This window comes from Daucus carota, chromosome 2 (assembly GCF_001625215.2).
Source record: "Daucus carota subsp. sativus chromosome 2, DH1 v3.0, whole genome shotgun sequence".
Classification (NCBI taxonomy): Eukaryota; Viridiplantae; Streptophyta; class Magnoliopsida; order Apiales; family Apiaceae; genus Daucus; species Daucus carota.
Genome location: NC_030382.2, coordinates 56510033 through 56522342, shown reverse-complemented (window position 1 = coordinate 56522342; position 12310 = coordinate 56510033).

Here is a 12310-nt window from a genome sequence, read left to right as displayed (position 1 = left end):
ATTCGGATCGGCAACAAAGCACATATTTATATAAATAATCTATTCCTTTTGATTTTAGTTTGATTAGAACCTCAACGCATCATAGCTGTTCATGACATGAGACAAATTACTATTCTACATTTAATTTATAAGACGAAATATAGATATTGTTAAATTCATATTCATGAGTACTTTAATATGGTGAAATTTTTATATTTAATTCTGTTACAAAATTGAAGATATTTACGATCAAAAATGTGTGTTGGCAAACATAAAAAATAGAAACAGAAAAAGTATTTAGAGACAGAGGGTGTATTAAATTTACGAGCGCTTTAGTAAATTTGTTTGCGAAGATGTTAACAAGACGGCGCTCTGCTGTGACGCTGTCTATCTGTGCTTGGCGCTGTGCGGCCTAATATAAAGTTTTTTTTTTTGCCAAAAATATCCATTTAGTAAAACAAATTCAAATATATCGTACAATCTCAATTATAATAATTGCAATCTGAATAACTATTTCCGACTTGGGTTGCAATCTTATATGCTATAGAATTTAAAAATAAATTCAAGAATTAAAATTTTGATTACATGTTTTTATTTAGAAATTTTTTTAAAAAAATATTACTTTTAATTTATTCTTAAATCTGAATAACTATTTCCGACTTGCGTTGCAATTTTTTTTTGAGAAAATATTACTTTTAATTTATTCTTAAATCTGAATAACTATTTCCGACTTGTGTTGCAATCTAGTATGCTATATAACTCATGTTGACCGGATTATTTTTAATTAAATTTTTTTGTGAATTAAAATTTACGTGAGAGAGAGAGAGGGGAGAGGGGGGAGGGGGGTTTACATAGCGGCTTACTGCAATGAACGGAAACTCATGTCTGCGTGCAATATCTAATTTCTAATGATTATAACCATCCAACACATATTAGCTATTCGGTCTTCTACGGCATAAAAGTATCAGGTGGTGGTTTAAACTTATTCTTCCTTTAATTTTGTTTATTGTCGTCTCGTATTTTTATTTTCAGAGTAAATAATTTTTAATTTTTTTTGTTAAATTTTTTCCGTTAGCTCCAAAAAATAAAAGAATAAACGACAAGTAGTGGAAATCCAGCCAACATTTTGTAAAATTTGGAAAACTACAACTACTACTTAAATTTTTAATTTTCATCGTTAAGTTTCCTCAGTTAACTCCAAAAAATAAAAGAATAAACGACAAAGTGGTGGAAATTTAGTCAACATTTTGTAAAATTTGAAAAACTACAACCACCACTTTATTGTTTACTCTTTTATTTTTTTATAGTTTTATAGTTAACGGAGAAAAATTAACGGAGTTTCACACCCGCCACCTTATTAAAAGGCAGAAGTAAACTCCGGCCACCATAATTTTTAAGCTTAGCCAGACAACCACCATCTTGTAAAATTTGAAAAACTGAGATCACCACTTTCTCGTTTATAATACAAAAATATATTTTCCTAATCTACTTTTACTGAATCGTATCTTTCCTGTACAGGTACAGTTTACTTGTAATTTTAGGTCATTTCCACAACAATTGCAAAGTTTAGTTCCTTTTTTTTTTCTAAATTAAGAAAGGAGTTTACAAAAATAAATCTTCATTTATTTTTGTTTCCTTAATTTTAATCAAGTTTTTGTTTCTAAAACATACTACACATATACTCATTAATTCAACATGCAATTCTTCTGGTCCTCTGGAGAGGGGTAAGGGTTTTCTGGTTCTCACGGTTTGCCCTGTATGACTGAAGGTATCTAACACCATATATGCATGTGCCCTAATGGGTGGGTAACCTAATAATATACAGAATATTAATAAATTAGGGCACCGAAAATTAAATTTGATTATGATAGAAAAATCTCGTGGCTGCCTCATCAGCTGGATGCATACAATTGCACCCATGATATAATGGTGGAACAAGATTATACGTTACATATATATCTTATAATAAAATTCTTTTGGAAATGTTATTAGTGACGCATGCCGATTACATTTGCAAAAGAAATAACTTTATAAACCTAGAGTTACAGAACAACTAGGGTTTAATAAAACAGTATATATAGAGACCGATGGATAAGAGAAGTAGAGAGAACCTAAGCCAAGACATTGATCTCAATATTTTCCTCATCATCAGAATATCGATAAGCAGGTGCTTGAAGATCATTAGGTTGCTGTTGAGCCGTGATGATAAAAACAGGAAATTGCTGCAACCAATCCCTAATTTTGTCGAAAACACGGCGTGGGAAGGGAGAAATCCAAATGCTTATGCAAATGAGATAGGCATACAACAAGCTCTGTGGTGGGAAATTAACCGAGGCTATCATCAGAAAACCAAGCGGCAAAGATAGATTGAAATCGCCAAACCGCAAAATTATGGGTTCTGCAGATAGCGTGACAAAGACGGTGAGTTTGATTGAAATGGCAAAAACGAGAAGAACAAAAGCAAGCGTGATAATGTGTAACCAGACATTCTGGTCAGTAATGAATCGGCCCCAAGATGATACTTGGTTGTCTTGGCCCTCAACACTGGACACATATTTTATCAAGTTGGTAAGTATATTGAGTAGCAGTGGGAGTGCGAACCTCAAATCTATATTATACTGCATATTTTAGCGTATGTTAATAATATAAAATTGTGTGCAGTGTGTACTATATCATTAGTATATTCATGCAGAAATATGGATATATATATAGCCACGGCATGCCGCTTTGGAGATTTTGGTGGAAAACTTGACTATAGATGTTGACGAATGTCTTTGTCGAGTCTTGGTGATGCTTCCATGAACGTTCATCAAAAGTTGCTACTTGCTAGTGTTCAACATAGTCATTTGATGTTCCCCTTGGAAACATGAGAAATTTTAAAAGTTTTGCACCCTTTTGTCGGTGTAAAAAGATCAATATTATTTTCAAGTTTAAATTTAAAAAGTATGTGTTTGTGTAATTTAAAATTTCAAAAAAATAATAGGTTACAGTCTCACTTCAGTTAGTAAGAGACATTTCTTGAATGGCCGGCCGATTACGTTCAAATATATAATCTGTTAAATTAATGAGTAGTGCTAGGTACAGATGGTGCAGATAATTGTGTATATAAAATTTGTTCATAATGATGTGGCAAGTGATGTGGTGTTTTTTAATTGGGGTTGTTGGTGTAAATGTCATCCAATTAAAATTCACCACATATCATTATGTACATATTTTTGTATACAATTATGTGCACCAAGCATTTTTTTTAAATTAATTACCTAAACATGCGCTAACTTACAGTTTTTACATTTAATTTACAGTTTTAAATTTACCCGAACACTCTTTTAAAAAGGACTCAGACAATTTATAAAGACTTAGAGCATCTCCAATAGACTCTTAGAATCACTCTTAAATATAATATAAATTATTAGCTCTTAGCAATTTAGTGTACATGTACTCCAACAATGTTCTTTATATCCACTCTTTATTTATTTTTGTATTATTAAAAGTACATTGATCTCATAAAAAGACAAAAGAAAGTGGAAAGAAAGAGAGTAAGTGGAACAAACTTATAATAAAATATTAGTTAAGAGCTATCTAGTGGCTCCTACAATTGAGGAGAGAGAAGAGCCTCTTAAGCTTTTAAAGAGCCTCTAAGAGTCTCTTGGAGCTCAAAATTTGACATGGCTCTTTATTTTTTAATTTAAGAGCTCAAATAAAGAGCTTATTGGAGATGCTCTTATGACTCACAGTCTCCATCACCTGACTCACCTCTTAAGGAAGTGTCTCCATATATATAGTACTATAGGGACTACTTGAGTATTATGTCCAAAAACCAATAAAACCGAAAGGCACAATCTCCTTGTTTAGGGCCAACACAAAAAAACACATTGCCCCAATGAAGCTCACTCATCAGGTTTCTCTCATTAAGGGTTATTTCTTGCCCGATTATATAATTTTAAGGTTACAGAGTGAAGGAAGTGATGGAGAATTTATGGTATAATTAACTTCACTCAAGAAGCGGAGTTGAATTGCTTACACGTTGTTAACAGAAAATTTTGATAACTAACAGACTTCAAGGCTGTTACCGAAATCGATCTTTGATTGGTATAACACACATTAAAACAATGTTTGAGAATGATATTTGAGAATATTTTTTCAGAATATACGATATTGGGGTCATTATATGTAACACCCCCATCTTAAATTAAGACGAGAGGTTACCTACAAATCCAAAACCTGCAAACAGAGCACTAATATATATTCCAAACGATGATAAACAGTTCTAATAAGCTCTAGAATGATATAAATCCTCCAAAATAATTTAATCCGAATAATGCGAATAAATAGAATCTCTAAACAATAAAATCCGAATAAATTCTAGAAGTCCATAAAGTCCTAAATAATGAAAAGAATGGGCTGCTCTCCATCACACAGTCCCGAATCCCCCTAAGTACCTGCCAGAAGAAGAATACGGCATGAGCCAAATGCCCAGTACGGATTGGAAGCATTTACAAAACAAGAAACATTTAAAATATTTTGACAGTAATATAAATCAGTTATTTTAAAATAACAGGCTGAAGCAACAAGGGGTTAGGATATTTCATACCGAGATCATATCAGAACATATACAAATACACACATCATAGGGTACCTAATGTGTGCAACAAATCGGATAACGTGTACGGCATATACAACGTCACCGTCAAATCACAAATCATATCAAAACTGAACCCTGGGTGCACCCGCGTATCCTGAACATATAATCAAAATGGCCAAAGCTCCTCCCAAGAGCTAACCGAAGGATACGCCGTGACCAATCACACTGTCACGGAAGTGTCATGTCAATGGTGCCGCAAAGACATGGCTGTAGTACCCCCACAGCTGGGAAACTCGGTATACCCTGTATCTCTCTAAGGGTTCAAACAAAACAATTTTCACAACTTTAAAATCACATGGTACATATATTTCAAATAAACTGAACATATCATATTTTGTAAAATCTTTGAAAACCGCATACAAATATTTCAGTCTTTCAAAACAGATTTTTAAAATATTTTTCGGAAATCAAAACAGTCAAATGAATAGCACAAAACAAACTTAGCAAATCGGACGGATTAAAATAGGACAGATCAAATTCATTTAATATCGAAAGGAGTAGCGCTGAATAAAAAGAGTAGAATTCGTACCTCGAAAATAGCTAATCGAACACTCACGAGATTCCACAAATAATCCGCTAAACTCCCGACTCCGCACCTAAATATAAAACTATAATTTATTATCTTACACACATCAACTCGTAAATACATTAATCCTGAATAAGTGTGTTTATTAAATGTTTTAACTCCCGTAATTGATTACGCCCACAACCAGAAGCATGATATTACATAATCATAAAACTCAAAACTAGTCAGTACATCTCGTTAACTAAACCCAGGCTCCACTACAATCCAAGAATCATGTGCGCACTAATTAGATTACTGAACTTCTTTTACGCTTAAATCTATTACCCACTATTCGACCAAAACATGCATGACCACTTCATGTTACTAACTTATCATCATATTAATTACAACACTAAAACGAATGAAAGGGGTTCATACCTCCGCTGGTCAGTGGTCACCCTCCTGTTCTCGCTAGACGTTTTCTTTTCTAACTACGCGGCTCCGTTCTCTTCCTTTCTCCTTTACTCTGCAGCTACGCTCTTGCTTTATTTCTTAGGGTTATTAATAACTGATATGTTTTTATATATAGGCCTCTAATATCCTATAACTAATATAACTCTAATTATTAATATTAATCTTTTTCTAATCTAATTACTAATTCTATTTCTAATCAAATTACTAAACTAATATTATTGATAAAATATACATTATTAATAAAATACGGATATCACATTATATTTTAAAATTATTAGATAAATACCATATATACTTTATCAATTTCTTATATCTCTAGGTTGAAACCGGTCTACAAATCTCAGTGCTGGTAAACTGGTCAGAGTAAAATGAAGATTTTGTGAAAAGTAATAATGTCTTGGCGAAATTTGGTTTCAAACAGTGGGCGTGATTTTTCGTTGAATTATAATGACACGAAAATAAAATTTTGTGATTCAGAATAGTTGATATTATATGTTAGGATTACTAATCGCAAATAAAACCAGTGTTTTATATATGGTTTTTGGACAAGACGGAATTTTTCTTTTCTATACTGTTTTATTTTTAAATGAGAGGCTTGATCTTCAACTCCGCACTTGATCATCTTTTCTCATCCCACACTACAAGAAAAGTTTACGCGTAAATATCTGGAGAATAATCTGGACATTATATTTGTTTTCTTCATTTGTCTTCTAAATTACGTTGTTATTTATAGTTGTTTAATTAGATATTATCAGTTTTAAAAAAATTTATCCCCACAAACATTACCAGAAAACTGTTATTTTTGACAGAATTTCTGTCGACATTATGTGATTTCTTTATAAATTATATTTTTATCTATATATATGGTATATATGAGGAGACGTTATTTACGAATATTCGTTATTTCCTTGAACTCTGCCAAGCATGTGCCGAGCTTTTGTGCATACAAGTTCAGTTTATGTTCGACGAGGCAAAAGCTAACTGACAAGTGTTGTTGCAACTGGTTGGTATGAAATTTACGAAATCAAAGACTAGAGACTTTTATTATGTTTTGTTTCGTCATATTCATATAAGATAAATAAAAACAAGATATAAGATTCCATTTTACCTACCCTCTTGAGAGTTTGATAAGGGGTGATCACGGTCTGGTTTAAACCGCAAAATCCGCATAAACCAATCCGATATTAATCCGATCCAAACCGAAACCGAAATAAGGTTTACGGTTTCGGTTCGACTAATTTAAAAAACCGTGGTTTGTGAGTTGGTTTCGGTTTTATATTAAACCAACCCGTTATAAACCGAACCGCATATTTATATATATACAATATAAATTTTAATATTATATATATATATATGGTTTGAGTTCAGTGGAGACTGTATTTTATTGGAGACTTGGAGACCTCCATCCAAGCCCTTAATCAGATGTTAATCCAACGGTTCATATAATTCAGTTTTATAAAATAAAAGAAAATCTGCTTTAACATTCCGTATAAACAGCCGTATATGTACAGGTGTATAGTATCTGTACTGTATCTTTATAGATAAAAACGACCGGCAGCTACAACAGGGGCGTCATTTTCGGATGGCTATGTCTCCGTTTAACTTAATTTCACCAATCATTGCTTACAAGCGATGTTCTCCTCTTCTTATCGATGTTGTTCCTCTGTGCTCTATCGACTGGTTTCGTTACCTTTTTCGTTCCAAGCTTGAATCTTGTGGCTGATCTGCAAATGGCTGGTGGAGACATACATCCAGGTATGTGTAACGCGCTTTGTTTATTTTACATCAGCGAATTCTTTGATTAGTTGTTAAATGTTAGTTTTTGCGTTTCCGATTAGAAGAACATGTGGTAGGAACATTGTTACCACATCATTTTACTGTTTGATTTCTTAATTTAGGTCCCATTTATCCGTGAATTCGTCTTTTTTTGTTTTTATGTTTGGTTGATTTTATTCTCTGTGGAGTCTATTGCAGATATGCACGTCTGTTTTTAGTTTGTGTTAGGAATCAATAATTTTTGATGATAACATAAACATTTTGTAACATGTCTTACTTAGAACCTTTATCAAATTTCAGTTGTAATTGTTATGTTTCTTGTCTTTGGGAATTATCAACGGATGGGTAGAATAGGATGGCTAATTGTAAATATCCAATGCCATGTAATTTTATCTAAGTGAAGGATATTCAACTGATGAGATGTAACTATTCAACTGATGAAGACTGGATGATGTTTCAACTGATGAAAATCAAGCATTCAACTGAAGACAAAGTGTTCAACTGATGATGCTGAGGAATTCAACTGATGAGACTGGAACAGCATTCAACTGATGAAGTTTGTAATTCATTCAACTGATGAGCCGGGCATTCAACTGATGAAGTCAAGAGCAGTTGAAAGTAACCAGAACTTTCAACTGATGAAGCTAAGAGCAGTTGAAAGTGACTAGAGCTTAAGTCTGACAAATCACATGGATCGAATTACACTAAAATAGACATGGAAGCCTAATTAGGAAAATAAAGAAGAAGCAGAAACATACTTATCTCATGCAATGCAATCTGGATCAAATCAAGATGATGGTCAAAGATGAAGACATCTCAGAAAGCATGCATAAGACAAAGTTGTGCAGCATTGTTTTTAGATTAGAGTGCATTTTGTAATCTAGCTAAAAGCTTTGTAAAACTTGGAGTATATAACCAAGTTAGTAGCATCAGTTGAACTTGTTCAAATTACTTGAGAGAAAAATCTGAGAGTTAGAACTAGTTTTGAGTGATGAACCAGCAGCTGTGCGAATTGTAAAACAATCCACAGATTCTTCTATATAAAATCTCACGGGTGGATCATTCAATCCACCCGTATTTTTAATACTTGGTGTTTTTCTGTTTACTGTGTTCTTAGTGTATCATTCTTGAATCTTTTAAATTTGTAAAAGATTGTATTCAACCCCCCCCCCTTCTACAATCTTTCTCATAGTTGGTGTAAAATAACAATTGGTATCAGAGCCAGGTTCCCAACAAACAGGGAAAAAGATCAACACTGCTAGAGAAAGATGGGAAAGAAGGATGCTGGAGTGAAGATTCCTGTTCTTGACAAAGACAACTATTTTCACTGGAAAGTGAGAATGCATCTGCATCTGTTGTCCATTGATGAAAGCTATGTGAACTGCATTGAAAAAGGACCTCATGTCCCCATGAAGGTCTGCACAAGCATGGGAGCTGATGGTGAAGACATGGTAGGTAAGATGATTCCAAAACCTGTCCATGAATATTCTCAAGAAGATACTGAGGAGGTGCACAAGGACAAGAAAACCATGAACCTTCTGTTCAATGGTTTGGATCAAGAAATGATTGATAGTGTTATTAGCTGCACAAGTGCCAAAGAAGTTTGGGACACCATCAGGACTATCTGTGAAGGGAATGAGCAAGTGAGAGAAAACAAGATGCAGCTTCTGATTCAACAATATGAGTCATTCCATTTCAAGGCTGGTGAAAGTTTGAGTGATACATTTAACAGATTTCAAAAACTGTTAAATGGTCTAAAGCTCTTTGGAAGAGTATATCAAGTTAAGGATTCAAACCTGAAATTCTTAAGAGCTCTTCCTAAAGATTGGAAACCCATGACAGTCTCTCTCAGAAATACACAAGAATTTAAAGACTATACTCTAGAGAGACTGTATGGAACCTTAAAGACTTATGAGCTTGAAATGGAACAAGATGAAGAGATTGAGAAAAGCCAAAAGAAAGGGCATTCATCTGTGGCTCTAGTTGCATCTCTGGAGGATACTGTCAAGGACAAGGGAAAGTCTCAAGTTGAAGAAACTGAGAAGTTGGTCAAAGAGGAGAGCTCAGAGTCAAGCAAAGGAAGAAGAAAGGAGAAAGAAGTAGCTGATTCTGGTGAAGAAAGTGATGGAATTGATGAGCATCTAGCCTTCCTGTCAAGAAGATTCTCCAAACTGAAATTCAAAAAGAATTTTAATTCTGCAAAATCTTTTAAAGGCAATCCCAAGTCTGATAGAAGCATGGTAGACAGATCAAAATTCAAGTGCTTCAACTGTGGGAATGCAGGTCACTTTGCAAATGAGTGCAGAAAGCCTAAAGTTGAGAAGAAGTCAAGTGAAAACATTGACTACAAAAAGAAATATTATGAACTTCTCAAACAAAAGGAAAGAGCATTCATCACAAAGGATGATTGGGCAGCTGGAGATGATTCTGATGAAGAGGAGGAGTTTGTCAATCTAGCTCTAATGGCCAACTCCACAGATCAAGAAGAAAACACTGGAAGCAGTAGTCAGGTATTCACTACAAACCTAGTTGAGTTAACTAAAGATGAATGCAATGCTACCATTAATGAAATGTCTACTGAACTGTATCATTTGCATGTTTCTTTAAAATCTCTTACTAAGGAAAACAGTAGAATTAAGGAAGCTAACACCTTTCTTAGTGATAGAAACAGTGCCTTAGAAGCTCAATTTATTGAATTTGAGAAGCTGAAGATTGAGTGTCAGACAGCCAAGGATGATCTCTTGGTTGTTCTGAAGAGAGAAGAGGTCATAAGAAAGCAGCTTGATAAGGAACAAGAGATCATTGCCAAATGGAAATCTGGTAGAGATGTTTCCACCAATATCATTAACATGCAAGGCAGAGAAACCTTTGTGGAGAATGAATGGAAGAGGAATAAGAAAGTGCTTAAGATATCTGAGAACAGTTCAGGTGATGAGAATACTGATGATGATCATCAGTTGAAGAACAAAGTCTCAACTGATGAGAGTCATCAGTTGAACAAAAACTCATCAGTTGACAAGAATGTTCTCAAGAAGCTTAACAAGAAATATGGTCCTGTTAAAAAGAATTTTGTTAAAGGTGAGAATAGTTCTTCTGAGACCAGTGATAGTGTTAATAACACTCTTCATTCTAGTAACAAGAACAAGAAGAAGTTGGATACTAGTGAGCATAAATCTGAGGAGACTAAAAAGAAGAAAGGAAATAGAAATGGCAAAATAGGAGTTAACAAGCACACCAATTACACTCCCAATGCTAGTGCTCTTAGGAAAACCTGCAGTAAGTGTGGTAGTGTAAATCATTTATCTGCTAATTGTAAAACTGTGATTGCTCCTAATTTGTCTTTGCCTATTCCTATGACATCTGTTCCTCACATGAATTTATCTGCTATGAATATGATGCCTGGTTTATTGCCTCACAATCCTTATTCTCAGCCTAACATGCCATATATGTTCAATCCTTATTTCAATGCCTTTAACATGCCTCAATTTCATTCAAATTTGCATGGAATGAACAATGTATGCATGCCTCAAAGGCCTGTGTTTGGAAACAAAGTTGATATTCCAGTTTCTCAACCAAAACCAAAGATTGAACCTATTCAATCCAAGGAAAAGGTTGAGAAGGTGGAAAAGGCTGCTAAGACTAACAAATCTGGACCCAAAGCAATTTGGGTACCAAAATCAACTTGATCTGTTTGTGAAATGTGTGCAGGGAAACCACAAGAAGAATTTGTGGTACTTGGATAGTGGATGCTCCAGGCACATGACTGGTGATTCCTCCCTGCTCACAAAGTTTGTGGAGAAAGCTGGCCCTAGCATTACCTTTGGAGATGACAGCAAAGGATATACTATGGGATATGGCTTGATTGCAAGAGAGAATGTCATCATTGATGAAGTTGCATTGGTGTCTGGTCTTAAGCACAACTTGCTTAGCATCAGTCAGCTCTGTGACAAAGGTTACAAAGTAAATTTCACTTCTGCAGCCTGTGTTGTCACCAAAGGAGATGACAACAATGTGGTTCTGATTGGACAAAGAAAAGGAAATGTGTATGTAGCTGACTTCAATTCTGTCAAGTCTGAATCTATCACTTGCCTTCTCAGCAAAGCAAGCTCAGATGACAGTTGGCTATGGCATAAGAGATTGTCTCATCTAAATTTCAAAACCTTGAATGAGTTAGTAAAGAAGGACTTGGTAAGAGGTCTACCAAAGCTGGAATTCTCAAAAGATGGACTTTGTGGAGCTTGTCAGCTAGGAAAGCAAAAGAGAAGCTCTTTCAAAAGCAAAACTCTTTCATCAATTGTGAAGCCCCTTCAGCTCTTGCATATGGATTTGTTTGGACCAGTTAACATCATGTCTATTTCAAAGAAGAAATATTGCCTAGTGATTGTTGATGATTTTTCAAAATTCACTTGGACTTTCTTTCTGCATTCTAAGGATGAAGCTGGGAAAATCATCATCAATCATATCAAGGCATTAAACAACAATCCAGATGTCAAAGTTGGAAGGATAAGAAGTGACAATGGGACAGAATTCAAGAACTCTGTGATGAAAGAATTTTGTGAAGAAGAGGGAATTACTCATGAGTTCTCTGCACCAAGAACTCCACAACAAAATGGTGTTGTTGAAAGGAAAAATAGAACTCTTATTGAGGCTGCAAGAACCATGATTAATGAAGCTCAACTTCCAACCTATTTTTGGGCTGAAGCTGTGAACACTGCTTGCTTCACTCAAAACATCTCACTAATTACCAAACCTCATAATCTAACTCCCTTTCAACTCTTCAAAGGAAAGAAGCCAACAATTAGCTTTCTTCATGTATTTGGATGCAAGTGTTATGTTCTAAGAAATCAAGGTGAAAATCTTGGAAAATTTGAGGCCAAGGCAGATGAAGCTATTTTTGTTGGATACTCTGATGGAAAATCATTTAGAGTATATAA